Here is a 27,775-nt window from a genome sequence, read left to right as displayed (position 1 = left end):
GGGGGCAAGAATGGAGAGGGACATAAATAATGAGGGACAGGAAAAACAAGTAAGAAGGATATAAAGAGACAAAAATGAAAAGAACATGGATAGAGGGGGACAAGTATGAAGAGGGAAGCAATCGGTTGCTGGCGTGATGGAGAAGGACAGGCAATGAAAGAAACATGGATGGAGAGGGACATGAATACAGAGGGGCGAGGGTAAAAAGGGGACAGAGATGAAGAGAAAATAAGAAAAAACATGGATTGAGAAGGACAGGAATGGAGGGAGCAAAAGACGGAGGGGGACAAGAATGGATAGGGACATGAAAAACAAACATGAGACGAATGAAAAGAGGGAAAAAAGAGCATGGATAGAGAGGGACGGGAAATATAAGAGACATAGATGAACAAGAACTAAGAAAAGAAAACATGGACTGAAGGACAGGAATGGAGGGAGAAAGGGACGCCTTGGGACAAGAATGGAGAGGGACAGGAGTAAAGAGGGAAGCAAAAGATAGGGAAAGCAGTGTAGAAGGACAGGAAGTAAGACTGCAAAGAGGACGGGGGAAATGGCTATGACCAAGCAATGAAAAAAAAGTTTACAAGTCAATTCTCAGCATCCCGGAGTCTAACAACGTCCTTCTGAGTTCACTAAACATGCTGCTCTCATGACCTCTGACCTCGGTATGCTCCATCAGCCATGCCAGAGACAGGAAGAGGAGTGTTTACAGAAAGAGGTCATGTGACCCGGCGGTGCACTTTAAATAAATATTGTGCAATATTTTCATTTACACAACATGGTCAAAAGTTTGTAGACACCTGACCTTGTTGAACATCTGGATCTGTGGTTGTACCAGTATCAATTCCTTTGGGAGGTCTTTCCATGTGATTTTGAACTGTAGACACCTTCTTAGTTAAAGACACTGATGTCAGACTGGCTATTTCATCTGGAAGGTGTTTAATAGGGTTGAGGTCAAGGCTCGGTGCAGGCCACTGGAGTTCCACCAGACCAAACTCATTAAACACAGTCAGCCAAGTTGTGCACTGATTGTTTTTCTTCCCAGGGATAAGCTCAAACCTGGCAACCCTTCACAAGCCAAGCAATCATTAATAAAGTCATGTTCAGAAATAGCCACGGGTCATGAGGGAAGTAAGACTGGGGAACGTGAGGTGTGGGTGTGAACAGGTAGTGCTCTTACAGCATGAAGAGGAACTACTTTATCTTGATAATGATGCTGAACAATGTTAGAGCGGAGAACAGATTACAGCACGAGGGCAGCCATTACCACCGAGTGAGTGCACATCCCTCTGAGAACCGCAGAGAGAAAAATTGTGCCTGTTCTGACAAGGGCTATTTTTTCTGCCCCTCCCACAGGCTCTGCAATTGAAATCGAAGTGCCCTGGCTCTACCAAAGTAAAGTACTTTCTATTTACTTCCTCTGTTCAGGGCGAAATGGCCTCGTATTTCTGCTAGCAAGGGTCTGAAATAGTCCGGAGAGGATCAGAGATTTCATTCAGCTGGATAACAACATGGAAAGGATGAATGAACAAGAAGCCAGTTCTCCAGCAATGTAAACTGATTGTTGTTATTCCAATGAGAATCTTGAAGCTGCATTTTGCCCCCATCTGACTTCAAATCAGACAATATAATTGTTTATCCAGTTCATATCTGATCCAGATGAAGCATTTAACAGCACAGTGTGCGGGTTCCATCAGCCACGGAAAACCCGTTTAGCCCTACATTTACAGTCTCGGCATTTAGCAGACGCGACTTACAACAGTGCTTCCATAGTAAACATTGCCTAACTCTAGTTTTAGTAGGCAACAGTCCAAGGGTGTGTTCGAAAAGCTAGTGTGCTGTCTACATAGGCAGCATTTTACGTCATCCTGTGCACGCTCCCGAGAAGGAGGCTGTTCGAAATCCTAGATGCCTTAAAATCCTCACTTCTGAGGTATCTTCATATTTCAATGTTATTTTGGCTCAAGAACGAGTGAGCATCGAACGTTGCCTCAGTGATTAAGACAATCCCAGCATTCATGGCTGACGGGGCGGAGAAACGAATGGAGTTATTTTCAAACGTAAATAAAATATTACTGATTTTTAACTTGTATAAACTTGTACCGAGTGTTTTTATTTGCAAGTTCGGGCTTGTCAGGAAATTTAACCGTTATCGGTACATGAAGGGAGATGTTATATTGACCTTAGCGTGCTATGCTACCTCAGTTTATTGGCTTTAATGGCGAGATGCTAAATGCTCAACGCGAAATGCTAAACCTGATGGAATCGCTGTCTAAGTAGTGCGTTCGAATAACCTGCCTTATAAGTCACTGACTTATTAGAATCCTCTCTACTAAGTCAGCTGCCTATGTAGACAGTAAGACAGCAAGGCAGCTCACTAGGTTTTCGAACACACCCCAAAAATACAAACCTGCTGAAACCCTGATAGAACCAAAGTTTTTTTTCCTTTTTTATGCAAGAAATAAATAAGAGCATTAATAAGTACATGTCAACTTAAGTGCTTAGTAAATAGGTGGGTTTTTAATAGTGCTGGCACCGATCCGATACTCTATCAATATGATATTGGCCCAAATCACTGGATCGGATATCGGAAGGGAAAAAAACTGTAGTTTACTGTACTGTACTGTAGCTTAATGTAAATAACACTTAATGTAAATAAGGCCATTGTTTGTCTGTAAAGCAAATAACACACAAAGATACGTTCCAACAGAGTGCCATTTATTGCCAGCTCACTCTGCAACTGCAGTAACAAGGTGCATCTTGATGACAATTACAATGTGTCACTGATTTACAACTCATTTGCAACAGCCATTCAGAAATTAAAACACACTGATCTACTTCAACTTTTAGCATTTTAAAAAAATCATCTACTACTGCCACATCTAAAAACACTGTTTAAACACAAGAAAAAAACACTTTATAAATAATAATCTTGTCCCGGCTTGGAGATATCTCACATCCTCAACGATTAATCCATTAGTGTTATGAAATAAAACAAACTACACTGTTCCCCGTTTAGCCACAGATGTCCTCATCAAAATCCAGCAGGGTTTAATAATCTAAAAACGTGACAGAACTTTAACGGAAAATCTCAACTCTGCGTCAGTTCTAATTGGTCCATCGTGTTTGATTGACATCCACATCTTCCAATTGTAGACACTTTGAACGACACGCTGTAAAGCGAGATGTATCACGTGAACAACAGCTCGAACGTAAGTGAAACCAAAAATGCTGCTGAATGTTCTGTGTGTAAAAGTGAAAATAAAAACAGCAGTTTTGCATAAGTGTGATGTTGTAGATGATGTATTTATTCCTTTAGAATATGTTTCACAGTCTGAGCATTTTTATTTAGATAGCTAGTTTAACCATGGTGCATTGAGACATGTATTATTACTGCTTAGTTGTTTGAGAGGAGAAATGACGGTATCAGATTGGTATCGGCAGATACTCAATTTGCAGTATCAGTATCGGACATAAAAAAGTGGTATCGAGCCAGCCCTAGTTTTTTAATGACAGTAAAAGACGCTCGGAAGCTCGTTCCACCAACTGGGTGCTAGTACAGAGAACAGCCTTGATGCTTGTCTTTCTTGAGTTCTGAAAGGAGGATCAAGTCGAGCGAGACTAGTGGCTCGGAGGTTGTGTGGTACAGAGCAGGGTGTGATGAGTTCTGTAAGGTAGTCTGGGGCTGGTCCATTTTTGGCTTTGTAGGCGAGCATCAGTGTTTTAAACTGAATGTGGGCAGATACAGGAAGCCAGTGAAGAGAACGCAGCAGTGGGGTGATGTGCCAGCTCTAGAACACACTGGTTGTTCAACTTTTGCTCTAGTTTTACACTGAAGCTTTGAGGCCATTATATTTGTAACCCTTTTTTCTCTGTACTTACATGCCCAAGGAATTCCACTTGGTTTACATTACACTAATAAAACATTAATTCAATCAATAATTATAAGAATAATAGGTCGTTTGTTGTTTTGTGCCAGCTGTTTTAAGCCATAAATCAAGTCTGTTACTTTATTTATTAATTAGAATTTTAACGTCATGTTTTACACACTTTGGTTACATTCATGACAAGACAGGTACAGTAGTTACTGGTTACACAAGATTTATCAGTTCAAGTCTTTAATGTCAAACACAGTCAAGGGCAGTTTTGTATCTCCAATTCACCTCACTTTCATGTCTTTGGACTGTGGGAGGAAACCGGAGCTCCCGAAGAAAACCCACACAGACATCGGGAGAACACGCAAACTCCACACAGAAAGGACCTTCTTGCTGTGAGGCGACAGTGCTACCCACTGAGCCACCATGCCGCCCTAGCCAAGCTGATATTATAAATATAAGCACATGAAAATATATTATTGCTTAATTTTAACTGTGTAAAACATTATGCCTCAAACATTAATAATGTTAGCCAAATTAAGCACCCACATAAAGTACAAATCTAAAAAAAGACTGCACACTGAACATGACAGCCAGTACCGTTTTTGCTTAGCAATTAATTTAACAGCATTTTGGAAAAAGCACATTCCTGTACACGCTGCGAGGTGTATAAAGACACTGGAGGCACAGAGCCCAGTCCTCAACCCTATTGAACACCTCTGCGACAAATTAGAATGTCGATTGTGAGTCAAATTTTCACAGCCGACATCAATTCCTGCCTCTCAGAAATGCTCTATTGACTGAATAGGGAAACATTCCCACAGACGTGCATTCAAGACTTGTGGAAAGCCTTTATAGAGACGTGAAGGCTGGGATAGCAGGGAGATAAACTATATTAACTGCCAGTGTTTTAAAATAGGATGTCTAACAAGCTGAAGGTAAGATGGCCATATAATTTCGGTAATACGGTGCATTTTGTTTGTGCATTTTCCCCAATTTTCCTTCCAATGTAGTTGTATCCAATTACCCAAATTGCATTACGCTTCCTCTCTACTGATGCTGATCTCCACTGCTGATTGAGGAGAGCGAGACTGACACACGCCCCCTCCGACACGTATGCAGTAGCCGACTGCATCTTTTCACTCGCACGAGGCGAGTTCATATGCGGATCAGCTTTGTGTACGGAGCGCCACACCGTGATCAACGCATTATTCCTCGACTCTGTGCAGACGTCAACAACCAGCCAGCAGAGGTCTTAATTGCATCAGTTATGAGGTCCCTATCCGGCTTCCCGCCCTGTATGAACAACAAGCCAATCGTTGTTCATGTAGCCGCCCAGCCCAGCCGGATGGTAGAGCAAAGTTTTTAACCGACGAGTTCGTATAGTCAGCTCCGGTGTGCGTGTTTTACCGCTGCGCCAGCTGAGCTAAGAAGCTAAGAAATGCTTAGATGATTTGTGAAATAATGATGATTAAAGGCTCTACACCTAATTCACGGATGTGAAAATCGCGTCATGGACCATAAAATGAGCATTTTTCCGTGTAATATGCAGTTTGCTGTGAAATTTAAAATTTAAGGTCTGTGTTTAGCAATTTAACATTTTTCATTCGCCTAGTGTATGAAATATGAAGCGGCCCTCGCTATCATATGGTAATTACTAGGGCTGGGTATCGCCACTAATTAGTGGTATCGCCACTAATTTTTATTATTATTGTATATGTCTGACACGCTACAACATTGTAAATGTAATGTAAACATACACCTGGCTGTTGAACAGCTTATGCCAAGTTTACACTACACGCCACTCTGATTAACACCTGGTCGCTGTAATGTTCACACTACACGACTGATCGGCGATGGGGAGTTTTACACTACACCATCTATCACCAGGGGGAATCACAGGCGAGCTTCTCTGGACGGTTGTTACTCATAATTTCTTTCGCGGCTCACCTCGATGGCTTGACAGTAAGTGATGAGGAACCGGCAAATTGCCAACACAAACACAGCACAAGGATAATAAAGAGAGAGGAAGGGTGAGGAAAAGAGTGCAATTACAATAAAACGGCGATTTAAAGTTGGAAGGCAGGGCTCGCGTTTCATTGACATGGGGAAATGAAAACATTCCAGCAGTCCTTTTTGTGTAGACAACAGAAGCTTGAGATGTTAATGGTGCACTTGGTTAAAAGCACAAAGCTGGGAGTGCTGAGAAACTAAAGAACGCTGTATAAGGGAATCCTGTGTGTAATTACTCTTCTTTCTTTCTTAAAGAAATCCATTCTTATTGACTCATGAAATCACAGACAAACCAGTCCAATCACCTCAACCATATTGTTATATACTTACTTGTGCTTTTCCCTCCTCTTCCTCACTGCTTTGATCTGATGATCCTCTTCAACAGACAAGAATATCCTGAAAGACAGAAATAAAGAGAATGACATGAATGAATAGGCTGGAACGGTTCACACACTTGGTCATGCTTAAAGTACATGATGTGTTCAGGGTGGCCATTAATTCAGATATAAGATACAGATTTTCTACAACGATGATTTATTAGTAGAGGTGCTCTGATCTGGTATTTTTGTTTAATTATAATTTTAATAGCATGTTGCCAATTTGGACAATTGTTGATATTTTTAGCAAGTGCTTTATGAATAGGTAAAAAAAGTAAACAAACACATGAAACACATGAGTTTTATTAGATGTTTACATTTTACATTTTCGGCATTTAGCAGACAATTTTATCCAAAGCAACTTACAGTATACAGTCTAAGCCAGTGTTTCTCAACCTTTTTTCAGTCACGACACCCTTTAAAAGTATGCAAAATCTCAAGTCACCCCAGTCTAAAATGTATTAAAAAACTTACACTCTGCATCCCTCGGACTGCTAACACACACGCACACACACCATAAGGTGTCATTTAGGGAGGGAGGGGTAAACGTGAATCACTTTTAATGGGAAACCTGAGCCTGGGATGATGCACACAATCGCCCTATTCTGGCAGGGATGGATGAGAGGCAGACATGGAGCTCCTGGTCCAGAGCCCCCAGTCGCTCCCTGTACTTGTTCTTGATGTAAGTTAGGCTCGAAAAGCTCAGTTCGCACCATGAACGAATCAGATTTAACATAATTAAACAAGTTTATAGTTTATTTCTCAATTATTTGTCATTATACTAAGAGCACTGCTTCTTTTCTGCATGTTCTCTCTGTAGCTCGGTTACAGCTCTCTCAACTCAAACTCAAAAGAAGCTTTACTGGCATGACAAATAAGGACATTCGTATTGCCAAAGCAAGTTAGAGAGAAATAATAAAAAATAACAGTAAGAAAGAACAAATATATACAAAACAGTTATATGTGCAAAGAATATAAAATAGAAAAAAATATTAATTGATTGATTCCCTCTAATGATGGAAGCGGACTGGGTGGATTACAGTCTGAACTGCGCAGAAATAAAAATATATATAGCTGCTCCCAGAGGCGCAACTCGGTTCCTTTTGTTTGTTTTAAAGAGCCGTTCAATAGAATTGGATCGTTCGCGAACGACCCATCATTATCAGAATATTTTCGACGGCACCCCTGATGAGAAAGGCTGGTCTAAGCAACTGAAGGGTTGAGGGCTCAAGACAGACTCATCTGCGATTCCTCCCGGTAATAGATCGTGTAGTGTGTAATACCCTATCACCGTTCAGTCGTGTAGTGTGAAATACACAACGACTTAAAAGACTCCCGATTGCAAGAGATTCAGTCATGTAGTGTGAACTGTACAGCGATCTGACAAAAAAACAACACACTACATTTAAAAAAAATTACAACACAATGTTAAGCTAAACTGTTAATGATTAGTCAATTACAGATGTGCTCTACAACTTTTGAATTTAGACAGAATAGGTTTGCCTATAATCATTACATGATGACCAGGCCATATACAGTATTTTCAATTATTAATGCAGCCTACTCCTAAGGGAGCATCATGTTAAGGTGTGGTCCAGCACTGTTTCTGCCTAGTGTGTAAACCGTGATGAGATCATCACACTTATACACTCCTTCCTACTGTAATGGGACATGTGCAAAAAAACCCTATGTGTTATGTTGTATCGTGTTGTGTACATGTGTTTATCGTAAGTAGATCGTTCAGCGTATGGGACCACTGCCCCAGGCTGGGTGAGGTCAGAGTCTGAGGTGGGAGGATCCATATGGGAGCATGTGAAATCATTAAGTTTGTTTTTAATCCCCACTTTAAGCTCAAAGCAAGCTCTTTCTGCATGAAGAGGCCCGTGTGATTTTCTATGTGTGTGTGTGTGTGTGTGTGTGTTGCCACTTTCCACAAGCTAAGCCCACCGATGAGAACCAGATGTTTCTAGACATGATTCCTGATCTCTTGTTTTTCCTTGTCCACTGTTCACATGCAGACATATACAGACAGTTCAAAGTTTACACTGTAAAGTAACATTTCAGTCTGACCTCCTTTTAGATTAGATTGCATTTATTTGTCATATAACGATAATGATTTATAATGATTATATAATGATGTTTTTCCTAGTACCCCAGCTCTTTTGGAAGATGAGGTCAGAGCAAAGGGTCAGCCATTGTATGGCGTCTTTGGAGCTGGGTGGTTAGGAGACTTGCTCAAGGGCCCAACAGAAGCTGCTTGCCAAAGCTGGGATTTTTAAACCACAACCATTTGATTGTTAGACAGACCAAAGCTCTACACACTAGGCTACCACTGTCCAACTTGGTAACAATGACTGGAGTTCTTGTATATGTTAGTTTTTGTTGTGCATGTTTTTGCTTCTGTACATCTACCTATCTACCTATCTATCAATCCACCCATATATTTATCTATCAATCTATTAATCCATCCATCCATCCATCCATATATCTATCTATCCATCCATCTATCTATCCATCCATCTATCATCTATCCATCCATCCATCCATCCATCCATCCATCCATCTATCCATCCATCTATCATCTATCTATCTATCTATCTATCTATTATCCATCCATCCATCCTCTATCTGTCTGTCTGTCTGTCTGTCTGTCTATCCACCCATCTATCTATCCATCCATCCATCCTCTATCAATCTATCTGTCTGTCTGTCTGTCTGTCTGTCTGTCTGTCTGTCTGTCTGTCTGTCCACCCATCTATCTGTCTATCCACCCAACTATCTGTCTATCCACCCATCTATCTATCTGTCAGTCTATCTATCAATCTGTCTATCTATCTAATGTCTATCTGTTTGTGTTTTTCTAACACTGTCCACAGTCAGCCAAGCTTGACATTGATTACAAGCTGCCTCTGTTTCAAAAGCAGCTCCTTAAAGCTTCACTTAATCTAGAGTTTGTTGCTCCTTACCTGGAAAGTTAAAAAGCAGGGGTTTCTTTCTTGCCCATAGAACCAATGAAAAGCCGACTTGACTGTAGACAGTTTCACCCATATTGCGCTTCATGACAAACATTTTGGGGGTTTTAAGATTACATCTGACCACCCAGACATTTTTAGCCTCATAGCAAAGGTGACCAGGTTTTTGTTTTCAATAGCAATGACCTTGTTCTGCAAAACACATTCTTGAACAGACAGGCAGTGTGTGGTCGCTTTAAGAGAAAGCACAGAAAAAAGCTAGTGTTATGGACACTGTCACTCTGAGCTATGTCTAGGCTCAAATGGTAGTGGTTTCAGTTTTATGCTAGGTTATAAACCCAGTCCAGAGCAAAGCACATGGCTGTTCCATAAATGTGACTCGAATCAGAAGTGAATCTGGTTTGGCATTCAGTGCAATACTTAAAGTAAACCATCAGCCATACTGGCACTGACATCAAATAATATGTATTATTGCATACTACAGCCTGCCAGCATTGAATGAATGCTGCTAGAGCCCCAGAGATAAAAGACTGCGCGGTCAGAGGTTCATAATGCTAGACCATTTTTCACTATTCCCCAACTTCACCCACCATCCTTCCATCCAAGTTAGAGAAAAATCTGAAAAAACTAAAAAGCCCAATTGTGGGGAACGTGAGGTTGGGAAAGAGTCCAAGAGAGTCCACCCTGCTGCTCAGTACAGGCTGGGAGTGCTACGTACAGTACTGGAAGCAATGAACACTCACTCGCACACATGCAAACGCTCTATAAATCATGACTGAAAAATCTCAGTCGTTCCCATGTACAGTGCTGTTTGAATCCCAGTGGTACTATTGGCCGGCCAGGCGTCAACACAGACATTATTGGCTATGTCTGAAGCCCTGCAATGGATAAAGCAGTTGGTGAAAATTAAATGTAAAATAAAAGAAAAACATCTGGCTGACCCCCAATAATTTTGGGATAGTAGAACTTTTTGGAAGACATAGGTCCTATAACATCTGGCGTAAGGCACATGCCATGTGCTGAATAAAGTGCAGCACAGAGGAGATAGAGGTGATAGAGTGAGCTTTAGTACAGCTCAAAGGGACAGCATGTTCAGTAAATCAAACAAAGTTACCCGGGCTGATGTGAAATCATTACTTGCTGATCCATTACGTTGTTCTATTAATGAGAAAATGAAATACATCTGCCAGTTTATGTGAAGAGTTTGGCACGCTCCTGTCATGTCAGTAGGTGGACTGGCTTTTGTAGATTGCATTGATTTGTAAGGTTAAAATGAAGGGCTACTAAAGGTAAATGAATGAATTAACAAATGAATAAATATAAAGGTGATACTATGGCTATTTTCAAAATGCCAAGCTTGTGATATTTGTAAAGACAAAGTAATTAAATTAATTAGTGTTCATTTAAAAAATAGTGCACAATTACCCATGCAATCCCTCTCTCAACTCTTAAACCGTTCTTTAATCCACACTCAGTAAACTTCAAGATCTACACCGATCAAGCGTAACATAATTTTATGTCCATTTTATCAGCTCCACTTACCATATAAAAGCACTTTGTAGTTCTACAATTACTGACTGTAGTCCATCTGTTTCTCTGCATACCTTTTTAGCCTGCTTTCACCCTGTTCTTCAAATGGTCAGGACCCCCACAGGACCACCACAGAGCAGGTGACACTGACATGGTGGTGGTGTGTTAGTGTGGAGTTTTTAAACACCTCACTGTCACTGCTGGACTAAGAATAGTCCACCAACCAAAAATGTCCCGCCAGCAGCGCCGTGTGGGCAGTGTCCTGTGACCACTGATGAAGGTCTAGAAGATGACCAACTCAAACAGCAGCAATAGATGAGCGATCGTCTCTGACTTTACATCTACAAGGTGGAGCAACTAGGTAGGAGTGTCTAATAGAGTGGACAGTGAGTGGACATGGTAGTTAAAAACTCCAGCAGCGCTGCTGTGTCTGATCCACTCATACCAGCACAACACACACTAACACATCACCACCATGTCAGTGTCACTGCAGTGCTGAGAATGATCCACCACCTAAATAATACCTGCTCTGTGGGGGTCCTGACCATTGAAGAACAGGGTGAAAGCAGGCTAAAAGAAACTAAGTAGAGAAACAGATGGACTACAGTCAGTAATTGAAGAACTACAAAGTGCTTCTATAAGGTAAGTGGAGCAGATAAAATGAACAGTGTGTGTGTGGAAACCACGAGGTGGTTTTAATGTTATGGCTGATCGGTGTATAATACGCAATTGGTCAATTAAAATAAAAGGTTGAGAGTTTGAATCCCAGCTCTGCCATGCTGCCACTGTTGGGCCATTGAGCAAGGCCCTTAACCCTCTCTGCTCCAGGGGCGCCATACAATGGCCGACCCTGCGCTCTGACCCCCAGCTTCCAAACAAGCCAGGATATGTTTGTTTCATTGTACTGTACGTCTGTATATATATATATGACAAATAAAGGCATTCATTTTGAACTTTGACCTAGTTTGCTGCTGACCTTTTCAAAGTGCTGCCAATGTGAGTCAGACAGAACTTTGAAAAAGGTAAAAAATGAGCAGCAAATGTTTGCTGTGCATGATGTTCAAGAGTAAGCGACGCTACCTCACTCCATAAGAAACAATGGTACAGCCAGCGCAAAGCTGTTTTACCAAGTATGTAGGGATGTAACGATGCACCAGAAGACAGTTAAAAATCAGTGCACATGTGCCACAATTCGAATCTGTTATTCATTTAAGATGAATCGATATTTACTTTAAACAGCAGAGGGTACTGGCGCTATTCACCTCGCCTGGTTGATGACACTTTACAAAGTTGCCAGGTAGGGGATTTTCCAGCCAAATGTATTTATGTGAGGATCCTTTCTTTATCTGTCATTTATTTATATAAAGTTGGATTTGTTTTAAAATGTCATCAGTTTTTTTACACAATCAGCATTATTTGGCATAGTTTGTACCTACCTCACAAATAAAAGGGCATTCCTTATTTAGATAAATAAAAGATAATCACAAATACAGTATTTTATTATTTATTTTTTTAAAGAGAAATAATAAAAGGAACCCAGTATCGTGAAATGTATCGCATTGTGGGTAGAGTGTATCGTTACGTCCCTACAAGTATGATGAAAATGCAGCCTAACACACAAATAGAACAAATGTTAACGCATCTAGACAATACAAGGATGCAGTGCTTATAATGTTTAATATGCCCCCCCAACACAGACACACACAAAGTTGTTGTTTTAAGGCCTTCAAACTAGGGCTGGGCGATTTTGCACAAAAAAAAAAAAATCTCGATTATTTTAAAATTATACCCGATTGTTTTTTTTGTTCTTGTATAATGCAATTAAAATAAGACTCAAATTTATTTTTTTGCATTGTAATTAAAGGCTGCAGAAGTGCAAAAATAGTAACAGCAAACTTTATAACAATAACGATATCACAATAATTAAAACAAAATAGATCTAAATTATCTATATCCTTATCTATCTATATCTAAGAATAGCTCACAAACAACTTTTATTTTAAATAATGCTCAGCAGAACCGCCTTACATTAGGAAAAAAACTACAAAAAGTTCTTTACACAGGTTTCTTAAAAGGAACACGAGCCTGTACTGTGCTGTTTCCACCACTGAGTAAGTCTGTATCAGTATCTACATTGGGGGGGGCATCAAGTGATCACTCAGCTCAGCTTTGATTTTATCCTCTTGTGATTTGGGGGCTGGATACAACATTTTAAACATTTAAGGATGTGTAATGTGTCATTTTAGTCCCATAAAACTTTCAAACTGTATTAACCACTATTATGTGTCGTAGAATGATTCGATTCTATTGAACGGCCCTTTAAGCCAAAATAAAGGAACCGATTCGCGCATTTGGGAGTCGTTACATACATACGGCTCTTTAAAAGGAACCGAGACAAAAGATCCGACTCCCTATCGCAGAATTCACTGCAGCAGTTTCCCAGACGTGATTTTTTTACTCAGTAACGGATGTGATATAAAATGTAGCGAATTACAATTCTTAGTACAAAACTTACTTAAGTAAAAGTAAAATTACAGGCTGTAAAATCTACTTTAAAAAGTACAAGTACACAAAAAAAACGACTCAATTACAGTAACGCGAGTAAATGTAACTCGTTACTTTCCAGCCAATCCTGATCGCGCTCATCGGCTCCGTATTTTGATTCAGTTCAGCGGTGTTTGATTCAGTGAATCTTAATTAAACTCTTCTGTTTGTGTCTCGTTTTGCCGATCGTGTTTGCGCTCCTTATTACTGAATCTAACCGTTACCGTGTATAACCCTTGTTGTCTTCCGTTTACTGTTTTAGTTTTCGCTGGTTTTGAACTCTACCTGATTTTGTACACTGTTTTCGCCCTTTTGATATTAAACTTTACTTGATTTATATTCCGCGAGCGTCTGGTCACTTTCTGCTTCGTGACATGTTGGTATTTAAATTAAAATATAAAGTATGTAAACAATCGCGATTGTCACATTCTAACATCGGGTTAAAACGTTCATGCGAATTAACCGAATTAATCATGAAAATCGCCAAGCCCTACTTCAAACTACATAAAATACTGTAAATCAGGAGCAATAACACAGTATATTGATAACTTACTAGCAGTACTATGGGCAACACTTGGGGTGGGATAAAAACAATAGAAAACTATTACAGGACTGCAATGAATTATTATATTGTCCACACATCATATGTGAAATCTTGTGGAAAGCCTGAATAGTGGAGGTTGTAATAGCTCAAAACCCGCCAAAACACACATATATGGTCTTGACAAATAGCTCTCTAAGTGAGCCCTGATTTTACCCAAATAGTCATTGTGCTTCCAAAAGAAAAACACAGGAAAGGCCAAACATTCCTTTGAGAGCAAAGTTCAGCCCCCTCTGGATGGCTTTCTGACATTGTTAGAACCTTGTTTACAAGATCTGAACCTAAATGCCTTATGTCTCTCCGCATGAAACTGTCATCCAAAGATTGATCTGGCTCAATTCCTCTGTTCCTTCATTATTCCAAACGAAACATCAGCCGGAAACCAGAGTTTCCATAATTCCATGCTTGTGAAAATCTGGAACCTCTTACAACCCAAGCTTCCTGCACCCCGCTCCCCACCAGCCGTCCTTCCGGCTGTGCAGAAAGAGCAACCCGGAGCCGTCGGCGTTCACAGCAGAGCGGGTTCAACTGCATTCAGAGCTCGCTGGCATATGTAGAGCAGAGCCAGGTGGAACTGTGTGAAGGTGATAAAACCCAGTTAATTCATAATGATCACAAAGAACACAACAAGAGGACAGGGTTCAAGGTGTGTGAATAAACAGTGTAAAATTAGCGATCAGGCAGAATCTGTTCGCTTCAGACTGCTTTTCCCTTTCGTTAACATGCTTTCTCTCAACCAATAACATCTGCTACTGCTTTTGTCATCCACAATATAGGAGCTATTTTTAATCATGATAATGTGAGGGAGAAACTAGAACCAGTCTCCTACAAAAACCACAACAGAGAGTCAATGGACACAAGAATGAGTTTCACAAAGCAAATAATACCCAAGGACGACCGGCAGGCCTGGCACTGCTCTGGATTCCCAGCACCACTTAGTTTCATGGCAACATAAGAGCTGGCTGTTGCTCATTTGGTGTCTCCTCAGAAGGCAACGACATTCCTTAATGCAACAAGACAACATGGTCAGGTCTGTTCAGCAGAAGGACAGCCAGGAGACAAAACAATGCTGTTGGAACAGGCACTGCTCTATAGCTACATTAGGAACTATAGTGAGAGTGTGCGTGTGTGTGTGATTTTGAAACTAATTTAAGAAATTCAATGAGGGAAAGGAAATGCTTCAGAGAAAAAGCAATTTCAGTTCTCATCCCAGAGAGTGAGGGCTAGAAAGCAAGACACTGAGAAAATGGGACGACCGTGTAGGAGTCGAGGATCCGGGTAAAACCATTTCATTGCTCGTTTCTCATAAAACGCTAGCCGAGGGCACTGTGGGCCAGCAGATGTATCAAGGTGGCAGGGCTTCGTTTAAGTGACACCGCTCATCCATGCTTTACGGTACACGCTAACCACCTGAGCCACGGCCATTCCTCAAGGCTCTGCACACACTCCTCTGAAGCCAAAGGAAAACGAAAACAAACCCGCTAAAGATCACACATTCCCAGAAGACTCTCTCTCGAGGGAATAGAATCATACGCTGTGTTTTTATCTCCTTTGTTTATACTAGCTATTTCAGGGACTGTGTTTTACAGACTAATTGGGCTACTGGAGAATATACTTTTTCAGTTCTGTGACACAGAAACACAACAGATACACATGAATCTAAATTTAGACACTCTACAAGTATTCACTGCTTGTATTTTTGTTTTGACTATACTTATACTTATTTACTTGACTTATTTATGAACTTATTCATGAACAAAATCTAAATTTATAAGCATAACCAAAGATATAATATTTAAACATGAGAATCTGAATTACTAACAAACAGCTCTATTCCGCCGCTCAGGTGGCGCAGCGGTAAAACACGCTAGCACACCAGAGCTGGGATTTCGAATATACCGTATCAAATCTCGGCTCTGCCATCCGGCTGGGCTGGGTGGCTACATGAACAACGATTGGCTGTTGTTCATACGGTGGGTCAAGCCAGACCAGGGTTCCTCATAACTGGTGCAATTACAACCTCTACTGGCACCTGTTGAGGAATAATGCTGATCAGGGTGTGGCTCTCCGTGCACAAGGCTGATCCGCATATGAACTCGACTCATGCAGGTGAAAAGATGCAGTCGGTACTGCACACATGTCGGAGGGGGCATGTGTCAGTTGCGAAGCTTCTCAGTCAGAAGGGGAGGGTTGTATCGGTAGAGGTGAAGCGTAACGCAATCAGGGTAATTGGGTACGACTAGATTAGGGAGAAAATTGGGGGAAAAAAAGAGAAAAAAATAGCTCTATTCCAGCTGTGCGTGAGATGTACCAATGAGGATGACTGCATTGCAGTTACGCCTACTTCACACTACACAATTTTTGCCCTGATTTTCGCTCGCCAGCAGGTCACTGACAGATGCGCCAGCTCGAAGGGAAATTGCAGTTTGCTCGGGGCTCATAAATCGGCTCTTGGTTGCTAACTGTTCAACGACTCGTCCCTCGCTCGCAGACTCCAGAAAAAGATCTAGTATGCTAAATATCTAGACCTGTAAGCGACTACATATATTTAGGTTTCTTTACCTTAGGCCTCATTATTTCTCTGAGATTATATTGTACAATCTTGCTTGGCCATACCAAAACTACTGATGGTAATTTACAGTGCTCGTTTCATCACCTTTACCATGATTACTACTGATTGTGTGAAATCATTCCAACCAATGGCAACTACTTTTATAATAAAACCAGAACTATTTTGCAGCATTTATGTAATTAAGCAACCTTGATTAGTGTCTCTATAAATAATCATATTTTAGTTTAAGCACATATAACCTCCATTTTCTGATTAATATCAGACTTCTACACCAGCACATCTAAAGAAACATTAATCACCAATTCAAGACATATCAAACCGAGTCCTTAAAATTGTAGTGTTCAACTTTCTTAGTAGTTGGGTTGCAATGACCCACAAAAGTGGTCCAGGTCGGTTTTGTGGACCACACATATGTCTTGGACTAGTGGTAGCTTAGTGAGTAAAGTACTGGACTAATGATCGGACAGTGGTAGCTCAGCAGTTAAGGTACAAGGCTAGTAATTACAAGGCCCACATTTGCCAGGTTGCCAGTGTTGGGCCCCTGAGCAAGGTTCTTAACCCTCAATTGCTTGCAATGTATGTGGTCACAATTGTAAGTCGCTTTGTATAAAAGTGTCAGCTAAATGCCAAAAATGTAAATGTAAATGATTAGAAGGTCGCTGGTTTAAGCCCTACCACTGCAAAGATGCCAATGTTGGTATATCAAAGCATCGGCGTCATGCACAAGGTGGAGGTCAACAATATAGCAAAGAGGAATTGGAAGTGTTTCGATTTTTGGTTTTGCTTTTAAAAAAGGAAATAAGATGACTACACAAATCATGTAGATCAGCATTTCCCATTCTCAGAAGTGCTGATATTAACAAAGGGATTAAATAGATAAAATGTAAGTAAATATAATGCATGTTAAGATGACCAAATCACTAGCTAAGCATTAAAATTGTTTACTTATAGTTTCTAAGTCCCTACTGCAGTGTACAAAGCTTCAGCACAGGAATTCACACAACCTCTCACAGACATCTGATTACCCACAACACATTAAAACTACAAAGTTCCTCATGATCAGGTTATTACAGCGCATGTACCCACAGTCTGATTTCTAGCACTTATTTGTGCACGTGAACACACTGTGTCGGCTCTTACAAAGACAATTAATGAAATTACTGTTCCTTTTTATTGTGTGAACGCTGTCTCGGGTCCATTAGCTAATGCACAATTCAGCTAAAATCAGTTGTGAAAGCTAAATATAGCTTCAATTTTTGGGGCTGATGAACTGAAACATGAGAGTGAGGCTGTTTGTGCAGCTGGCTCTGTGCCAGGGTTCATAAACAGCAAGGTTATTCATTTGTAAAAGCGGGAGATGCGCTACTTCAACATAAATCTCTGCTGAGTTCAGTCACAAAACATATACAAGACTAACATTTCAATGATGAGGTGGTTTCTACCAGGATATTCCAGAGCCTGCAATCACCCCTGCCATCTGATCCATGTCAGTAAAGAAGAAATAAACACAACATTGCAGCCATGAGAACATATCTCTCATAAGCATGGGTTTTTAGTTGCCTCAAAGTCACTGAGGAAGCTTCTAAAGCTTCTAATATATATCTGCAGTACTACACTACTGTAAAAATGAAGCCTTACTTACTTTACTGTAGCTTTTCTGTCCTGACCACATTAAACCCCTCTGGAATAAATTAATATGTCAACGACCTTTACATCCAAAATAAGTACTTGACCCTTCAAATACTCCCTCTTTTTATTTAATAGGTGCAAATTTCCACCCAAATCTCCTGAAAAGTTCCAGAAGAATTGAGGCTGTTGTATTCACTAATGAGAACAAGCTCATATAATCGACCATGGTTTTGGAGTGGAATGTCCATCCAGCTTATGGTCAGATGTTCACAAAAGTTTGACCATGTAGAGTCCCTGCAGGAAGAATCACCATGACCCGGTTTTAACTTCTTGCCAGAGGTAGTCAGATATGAAGCTGGTACTTCATAGAGTTCACGATGCCATGCACACTAACTATGTCCTCACTAAAGAGAAATGTGTGGACATACATTTAATCAGGTTCATTAAAATAAAATTAAACTTCTCAGTTATTGCTAGTGGGTTTCAGTGTTTCACTACTTTAAATAATTGGAAAATCTTCAGTTGCTTTTTCTTATAAGAATTTATAAAGCTGCTCAAATTGCACAATGTCATATGAAATTAATATTAATATTAACATTTCTTTGAGATTTACAATTATGTCGATATATTAGCTATACATCCAGTTACTAATCTCCCTTTATATCACATCCTAATGGTGCTTAATTTAATAAGTGTGGTTATTATGGAGATACATTAAGCACACTGAAATAATGTTATGTTAATGGAACCCATTGAAGATAATGTGTGATTTCTGACCTGGTGCATTATGATGTTGGACACAAGTTGTGCTGTAGCATTTATACCATGGTCAACTGGGGCCAAACTTATTACAAAAAAACATTTCCCACACAGTTATATCACCAGAGTAGCATTCTATGACATACATTAATTAAGTTAATTTAATTTAAATGCTAGTTAATTTGAGAAGCAAAGGAATGGCATTTACATGACGATGTTGCAGGGCATTCCCGAATGAAGGAATTTAACCAACTGAAGTTGGCATTTAGCAGACGCTTTTATCCAAAGCAACTTATAATTGTACAAATTGTATAATTGTATAAACTCTGCATAACCTTTCTCTTTGAGAGTATGTTGTACAAACTTGTGTGGCCATACCAATAGTACTGATGGTAATTTAAGGTGCTTGTTTCTTCACCTTTACCATGATTAGTACTGATTGAGTGAAATAATTCCATACCAATGGCAACTACTATTAAAAGCAGGACTTTATTTTGCAGCATAAATATCTACATCTACAGCTTGATCATACTGTCTATAAATAATTATATTGCAGTTAACCAAGTACTTAGGTTATTAAGCACATATAACCTCTTTATTTTCAGATTAATATCAGACTTTTACACCATCACATCTACAGAAACGGTACTCACTAACGCAAACCAAAAACCTAAAAAAGTGGTTTACGAGTTTTTTAGCAGTTGGGTTGCAATGACCCACAAAAGTGGTCCAAGTTGGTCTTGTGTGGCAACAGTGGCAATTTGAACCAGTGACCAGAACCTTCTGATTACTAGTTCTGTACCTTAACCACTGGGCAACCACTTCCCATCCTCACACTGCTTCAAATGTGCTGATCATTAAGAAAAAGACTACAGCTGAAATAGGTATTTTAAATTCTAAAGATTCTGGCATTGCACTTAATCAACAAAGCTATTTCAAGGGCCATTATTTTTTCCTGGATATTTCAATAAGCTTAATAATATTAAAAGATTGGATGGTATTCTGCACGTTGAGCAAAATAACAAAGAAGGCAGACACTAAAAAACACTGTCTGTGTTTGGCAGGTTTAAGAATAAACACTGACAACGACTCACATAGACAGAGGTGCTGATAATGGGCATTGCATATAAATGCACGCACAACACAGCACTACCGCACTAGGTAAGACCCCTGACGGCCCTCACAGCAGCACACTGGGTATCATGGGTTGCCAGGAAATGACACAGAGGCAAACAAACACTGCTGTTCCTGCTTATACACGCTCATTAGTGCACTGTGAATAAGGGGGAAAAAAAGAACCTGGTCATCAAAACAAGATATGCTTAAGAGGAGAGGCTGGGCGCTGACATGCAGCATGAATCGTGTGTGTTGTTTAAGCCTGGTTTATGCTTCTGAAAAGTAAAAGCCTTTATGCAACTGTTTGTACAAGCATAAGAGTCCTTTGGAGGATCAGAAACACACTTCATATGAGAGGGGAACAAGGTAGCTGAGAAAAAAAACACACGTCATGAATGAGAAGCACCCATAATCTCCACCCATGTCTGCAGCAATGGTGACTGGATATGGGTGGAGCGACCACTGCTCAGGTGACAACAGGTCTGTGTGTGGCCACATTGGAAGCAGCTGCCTCTTAAATGCATGTATCATACCAAAGCTTAAGTTATTAAAATAGTACTTAAAGTTTGGCATAAAGCCACTGGTTTAAAAAGAGTCAAAGTATTGAAAAGTAGTAAAGCCCAACCTATGTTTGGGGTATATAGGTGATAATTCATTCATTGTCTGTTTTACCACCAGTTCATCCTACTCAGGGTCGCAGTGGGCAAAAGGAAACACCCTAAACAGACTGCCAGTCCATCACAGGGCAAACACACCCACACACAAATACACATACCTAGGAGGACTTTTAGTATCTCCAATTAACCAGACTGCATGTCTTCGGACTGTGTGAGGACATTGAAGAAGCCGAAAGAAAACCCACACAGACACGGGGAGAACATGCAAACTCCACACAGAAAGGACATGGACCGCTCCACCTGAGAATCGAAGACCAGGACCTTCTTGCTGTGAGGCGACAGTGCTACCCACCGAGTCCCTGAGCCATCCTTCGCCTGGCTCCGGCGACAAATGTGGGTTAATTGCGGAGAAAGCGAACAACCACGGATGTCGAGCAGAGGCCTCGCTCGCCTTGTCGCGCACATGGAAGCTCCACGGACAACGACACTCCGTGACAACACCTGTGATTGGTCGGTAAAAAAGAGGCCTGCCATGGAAACAAACATGGACTAATTTGAGGGGCATCTCTCAGAGCAAGTACGGCAGTATCGTCACCTTTATGATTCCTCGCTTACAGATTATAAAGACACCCAGATTGTTATTCCAATACTTTGCACGTCGCCATAACTGTGATCATCGTTTTTCGGTAGTCATGGAACTTCACATCATAAATGTCACAGTGTCACCTGCAGCTGTGGAGCTTGTGTGACTGGCAAAACAAAACCGCTAAACGTATGCCAGCTTGTAAGCTCACAAAGGCACGCTCGGCTTTGTGCAATGCTCCCGAACTTAGTTCCGCAGGAAGTAGGCGAGGCCTTAAGGCTGATCATCAGTAAACTTAAAAGAAGATTTAAAAACAATAGCCATAACTATAACTGAGTCCCAGTGCACCTTTTATTTATTCATATGGCACATAAAGCTGTACATCGATTAATGAGCTTATTCTCAGTGGTATTCCCAGTCTAAGGCTCACTTTCAATTTCATTTCATTGTTTCTGTCCCTAAATATTCACACCAGTTGTAAAAAGAGAAAGAAAACATTGTAAAAGATTCATTATAACTGCTGTTTACAGTCGAAAAATAAGATAAATATGGATGTTAAACCCATCTGTGCAGTTGCACAGTAACTGTGTTCAATAAAAGCAGTACATTTATAATTCATAGATTTGATCATTAGGTACATTTTTATTTACTCCCCACCACTTTGTTTAATGGACGGCTAAGAATCGGCTACTGTTTTCTAAGGTTTTTGGACATTCTTTTGGGCAGTTTCTAAAACACTCTGTTCTCAGTCACACTTCTGTGGACATACGTCGTAGCCTTAGCTAGCTGTCTGTCAGACAGACAGACCACAAGCAAACACTAGTAATTATAAGGTTCGAACAGAACTTATTTTATTTTAATCAGCTGCTTTATCCTGTTTAGGATCACAGCAAGTCTGGTTTCAATTGGAAACACTAAGCACAAGACAGGATCACCTTGGACAGGGCATCAATCATTTTCCTTTCGGAGGAGAAATATGATGCTTTTGGCAAAAATATACAGTACCTTTATAAGCTCTGGCTAATTTTCTTTAACATATCCTTAATTAAACCAGAAAAGCAACAATTACAAATGAGTTTGACGTTATTTATCTTTGAGTTTATAGATTATTCATTAACAGGGCTGTACAAAGACAGTAGAAAAGTATAAAATATATCTACAAGTGGGAAATACTAACTTTTAAATAATAGACATTATTTAATATGTGTAATAATAATCCTGCACTAATAGTAACTATTTATTTATTTATTTATTAGGATTTTAACGTCACGCTCTACACTTTGGTTACATTCATAACATTACAGGTAGCTACTCGTTTCACAAGATTCATCAGTTCACAAGTTTAATATCAAACACAGTCATGGACAATTCAGTATCTTCATTTCACCTGACTGCATCTCTTTGGACTGTGGGAGGAAACCAGAGCTCCCGGAGGAAACCCACACAGACACGGGGAGAACATGCAAACTCCACACAGAAAGGACCTGGACTGCCCCACCTGGGGATCGAACCCAGGACCTTCTTGCTGTGAGGCAACAGTGCTACCCACTGAGCCACCGTGCCACCCCTAATAGTAACTGTTTTTTTTTGTTAATTTCATATTTTATATAGTCGCCATCCACTGATGAGCAGTAAATTAACTGATATCATCCAATAATTTAAAGCTCACCACTATAAAGTAAAAACGAATTTAAGTGGAGTGCCAAAAGCACCTTAAACTGCTCAATTAGACTTCTTAAATATTTAAATGTAAAAGCATATACATCAAGCCAGTAAACTTAAGTGCCAACTATGCTATGAACAATTCTTAATCATAAAATAATCATTATGACGTACAAAGCTCTTCACAGCCTCGCCCCTCTATATATCACGGATCTCATTATCCCGTACCGCCCATCTCTGTCTCTCAGAGCTTCAGTTTCTGGCTTCTTGGCTGCTCCTCGAGTAAAAATAAAAACTGTTGGTGGCAGATCTTTCAATTTTGCTGGCCCTCGTCTCTGGAACTCTTTACCTCCATCTGTCCTTCACTGTCCTCAATCAAAACTCAACTGAAATCTTACCTGTTCTCCCTGCATTTTTCCCCTAGATGTTTGTGATTCTTTGTTGTGTTACGCTATGATTGTAGAGCGTCCTTGGGTTCCTGAAAGGCACTCTATAAATTGGACTTATTATTATTATATTATTATTCCTCTTCTACTTATTCAGGAGGCAAGCTAATCTAAAGCATTAGCCCATCACCACAGAGAGCTCAAGCCCCCAAATTAAAATATCAGCAGTCCTAACAACTTGGGCAGGTGTCCAACAGACACAATTGGCTGTTTCTAAGAGGGAAAAGGTTAAAGGAGGGTGTCAGTAGTAGCTCAGCGGTTAAGGTACAGCACTAGTAAGTACAGGACTGAGCAAGGCCCTCAACCCTTAATTGCTTGCAATGTATACTCTCAATTGTAAGTCGCTTTGGATAAAGGCATCTACTAAATGCTGAAAATGTAATGTAATGAGTTCCTTTATGGCTACAGAAATGCGACCTAATCAAGGCAGTAGCGCGAGTGGTGGGTCATTGACTCTTCTTATGAGACTGTGCTCATGTTGGATGGGAAACGTGATAGTCTGAGGCTCTCCCTACCCTCAAGCAGTGATGCAAATGGCAAGGAAATTGCAACTGAATTCCAAGTATTTGGGGAAGGGGGTGGGGGAGTGCAAAAAGGGTTTGTGACAGTGAACATGGCATTTTATATGAACAATGCATTTTATTTAAATATGCTGTGTTAAATAGAGTCGGTATTAGTATCGTTCAATACTTAAGAGTCAGGTATCCATACTAAAAATGCAATAAAACCCCAACACCCTGCATTTCAACAAACCAAGATAGTAACTTTGTTTTCATCTGAGCTGCGATGAAAAAATAACTCCACAGAGTCAATAAATCAACCAGTTATAAATATCCCACTTCATTCACATATTCCCTCACCAATGCTCTGTGGATTCATCTCACTTCTCTCTCTGGCTCACACACTGACTGACTTACTTTCACACAAAGACAGCATTAGCTATCTCAAGTGCTTACTGCTTGTAAAAATCAAGACCTCTCGAGGATGTTGCCAAAGCGGTAGGTCAAGCTTGTGGTCATCTGGAGGGTGTCAGGAGTAGGTGAGGACAAGCTCAACAGTCTGGTACCGATTAAAGATATTCTCGCCATACTTAGCTCCACTCCTTGAGTCTTAATCTGATTAATAAGACTCATTGAGGAAAGTTGACATAATAAATGTCAGTTATGAAGCTGACCAATTATATAACAAGAATCAGATGTAGATGTCTAACAGTTATCAAATCCCGGATAGCTGCGACAGCTTTGATTTTGCATAATCACCTCACATTTCAACAAAACAACCACCAACCCGTCGCCGCTCAGGTGGGATCTCGAATACATCGTATCGAGTCTCAGCTCTGCCTGCCGGCTGGGCTGAGCAGCCACATGAACAACGATTGGACTGTTGTTCAGATAGGGGTGGGATATTAAAGCCGGATAGGGACTCTTTCATAACTATTGCAATTACGACCTCTGCTGGAGCCAGAGATGGGAAGAGAGTGCCGTCAGGGTGTGTCTCTCCGTACACAGGGCTGATCCGCATTGCACTCGTCAAAGTGTAGGTGACAAAATGCATACGGCTGCTGCCCACGTGTCAGAGGGGGCATCGGGAATCGGCATTGGTGGAGAGGAAGCATGACGCAATCGGACAGTTGGACGCGGGAAAAAAAGAGGAGAAAATGCATAAACAAAATATATACAGTATATATATATTTTTTTAAAAACAATCCCCAACTCATGCTCACGGCATTACAAGTATACAAGGATAATATGCTCAGTAAACACAATGTGCTTTCTGTAAAATTATTAAAAGACTGAAGAAGTTCCATCACATTACTAAAGTTTCCCCTCGACTAGCAGCCAAATACTCCTGGCAGACAGTGACCAAATTTGGTTGAAAAAGAAATGAGAATGAGTTATGCAAGGAAGCAGAACTAAAAAAGAAAGGAAACAGATTAGCTGATAGTCTGCAAGAAGGTGGAAAAAGCCGGAGGGGGCAACACAACCACATTCCTGAAGTGAAGTTTATGGGAGCCAGAGTAAGTGAGGAGAGAGAGAGGAAACGAGGGGGGAGTTCAGATCAAATTTGAAGAATGTTAGAGGACACAAGTCTACACGTTACCACCCCATACACCAGATCTAAGAACTAAAAAATATACACAGATAAAGACAATCATTTACATACACTAGTGAAGAACCTGATTGTTCTTAGAGTAAAAAAGTTATTTCAAAAGTTTATGATGACTAAAAATAAACAGGGCTAATAAACTGCACCTAATAAAATTCCTTCCAAGAACAATCACCACCACCAAAAAAACCTAGGTAATGTTATAGATTTTTCTGTACCATTAAATAATGAATATAATTCCTGTATGTCTGTTCCATTATATTACTAGAAAACCATAAGTAACACATTGGGATTTTAATAAAAATTTGCAGATACTGCAGCTGCTTATTTTTAATAAAAAGGCATTTTTTATAAAACAATTTTTAACTGATCGGTATCGGCTTTACTAAGGCCGATCCTAAGCCAATCCTTTGTTTTACGTCAGCATGTCCACTGTGTGGAAATACTTTAGATTGGAAAGTGAAACAAGTCCAACAGCGAAGTGTAATGTCTGCAATGTGAGCGTTTTACGAGGCGGTAGTAGCAGAGCTTCGTTCATTACTGTAGAATTTTACTATTTATATGGTGTGTGTCAAGGATCACTCCGGTTTACAAAACAACGTAGTGATGCACTCGTTTAATAAAGAAATAAATACACGGTATATTCACAAATTGTCGGGAGCAGAACACTTTATTAACTTCTTCTGTTACGCTACCGAATAGCGGACAGCTAGTCATCGCGTTAGACAAGCACGCTATTCCATGCACTATGGAAGCCCCAAAGGGTCAAAACACACTCACTTCACGTAGAAACGTCCATCAAACCATTGTCACAATACAACCACAGAAGAGTTTGTTACAGTTACAACACGCATACAAGTACGGTGGCTCATAAGAAACAAACCAGATATCATTTAACCAAATGATCTACAATTACTACCAATTTGATACGGCACCTAAAAAATAAACACTCAGCCGAATACAGTGAGTTTATTATTATATGATGAGAAGAGGAACATGCTGTCGGCTAACACGGCAGAGATGCTGATTTTGCTCAAAAAGAACCTTCACTTTATTTTGAGTGTTCTAGTTTTACTACTACAATGCTGCACTAAGTTTGTTTACATTAAGCCAATAGTTTGGATGCAGGCAATTTTTTTTCCTACAGCACTGCAGAGCTATTCAGCTGTTAAACATATACATTGGATTAATTTGAATAACTGTAATGTACTTGAAGTGTGCACTGAATAGTATTATCTAGTTCTTATCTAGACAATATCTAGAAAATACAAGTATCGGTTTGAGTCTCGGTATCGGATCGGGATCAAAATTAATGATCGAGAACAAAAAAACGTTATCGGGACATCCCTAACAGAGATGGTTGTCAATCCAACAGGTTCTCCCTACAGAACAGGTCTTTTGGAGTTCTTTTTGAATGACTGCTGGGAGTTTTCTTACCTTTCTGCCCAAGGCTCTATTTGCCTAGATGCCCTATTTGGCCAGACACCCAACTCTAGGAAGGTTCAAGATTGTGCCAAGCATTTTCCATTTACAAATTATTAAAGCCACTGTGGTCCAGGGAACACAAAACACCTTAGATACTGTTTTTTAGCTTTGATCTAGGATTTCATTTTCACTTTGTCCTGACAAATTTAAACTGTGCACCCCTATAGATCCAGGAGTGTCTCTTTACAAATAAATAATTTAAGAATTTTATCGTTATACAATTACATTAGTAAAACAAAAATAAATGATCACCATTATGAAACATTCCTTATATTGCTAGAATGGCACAAAGAAATGAATATAAATATTATAAAATAAATTGTTTCAAATGGTACTTGAATAGTACTTTATTCAAGGGTGGTTGCCTTTTTCCACTCCAGACGCCAAGATTAGCCCTCCATCAAATTCTAACTACATCAACCAACACTGGGGGAGAAGGAGCAGCTAGGGGGCTATGAAGTTACACATCTGGTTTTGTTCAGGGTGTTTTACATTTTTTAGTGGGCTGTTCAGGTTCTTTGTGCCATGACAGGCAAGGGAAGAGAATTTTATTCCGCCTAAATATATTGGAATTCAAAACCGGGGTTGTGCTTCCCATCAAACAAGAACCCAATACAACCTGGGTTGTGGCTAAACGCCTACCAGCCCCGTCCTGCAGTACTATTACCTCCTGTAATTAACTTTTTAAAAACTAAACTTATAGAATCGTCAAATTTAATAAGAAAAAGCGCAGCTGCATTTTAGTCGTTTTTTCTTTTGATCTATTTTCATTCGAATGCACGCTACATCTCTGGCCAAATCCTCAGCCAAGAACTCCCTCTGAGTTTATGATGTCTAGCTGGAAACCCTGTATCAGAAGTCGAGGTCTAACAGCAAAGCTCAATCCTC

At 40.1% G+C, this 27,775-nt stretch overlaps 1 protein-coding gene across 1 annotated transcript in view; it reads right to left on the bottom strand.

Moving 5' to 3' along the window:
• Positions 1–27,775, bottom strand: part of plxnb2a.1 (plexin b2a, tandem duplicate 1) — a 152,005-nt gene that overhangs the window by 90,431 nt on the left and 33,799 nt on the right. The window contains exon 2 of the mRNA XM_062994710.1: positions 6,219–6,284. The gene's annotated coding sequence lies outside the window, so the exon portion shown is untranslated. The remainder of the gene's footprint in view (positions 1–6,218; positions 6,285–27,775) is intronic.

This window comes from Trichomycterus rosablanca, chromosome 1, assembly GCF_030014385.1.
Source record: "Trichomycterus rosablanca isolate fTriRos1 chromosome 1, fTriRos1.hap1, whole genome shotgun sequence".
Classification (NCBI taxonomy): domain Eukaryota; kingdom Metazoa; phylum Chordata; class Actinopteri; order Siluriformes; family Trichomycteridae; genus Trichomycterus; species Trichomycterus rosablanca.
This window is presented reverse-complemented; position numbering and strand designations above follow the sequence as displayed.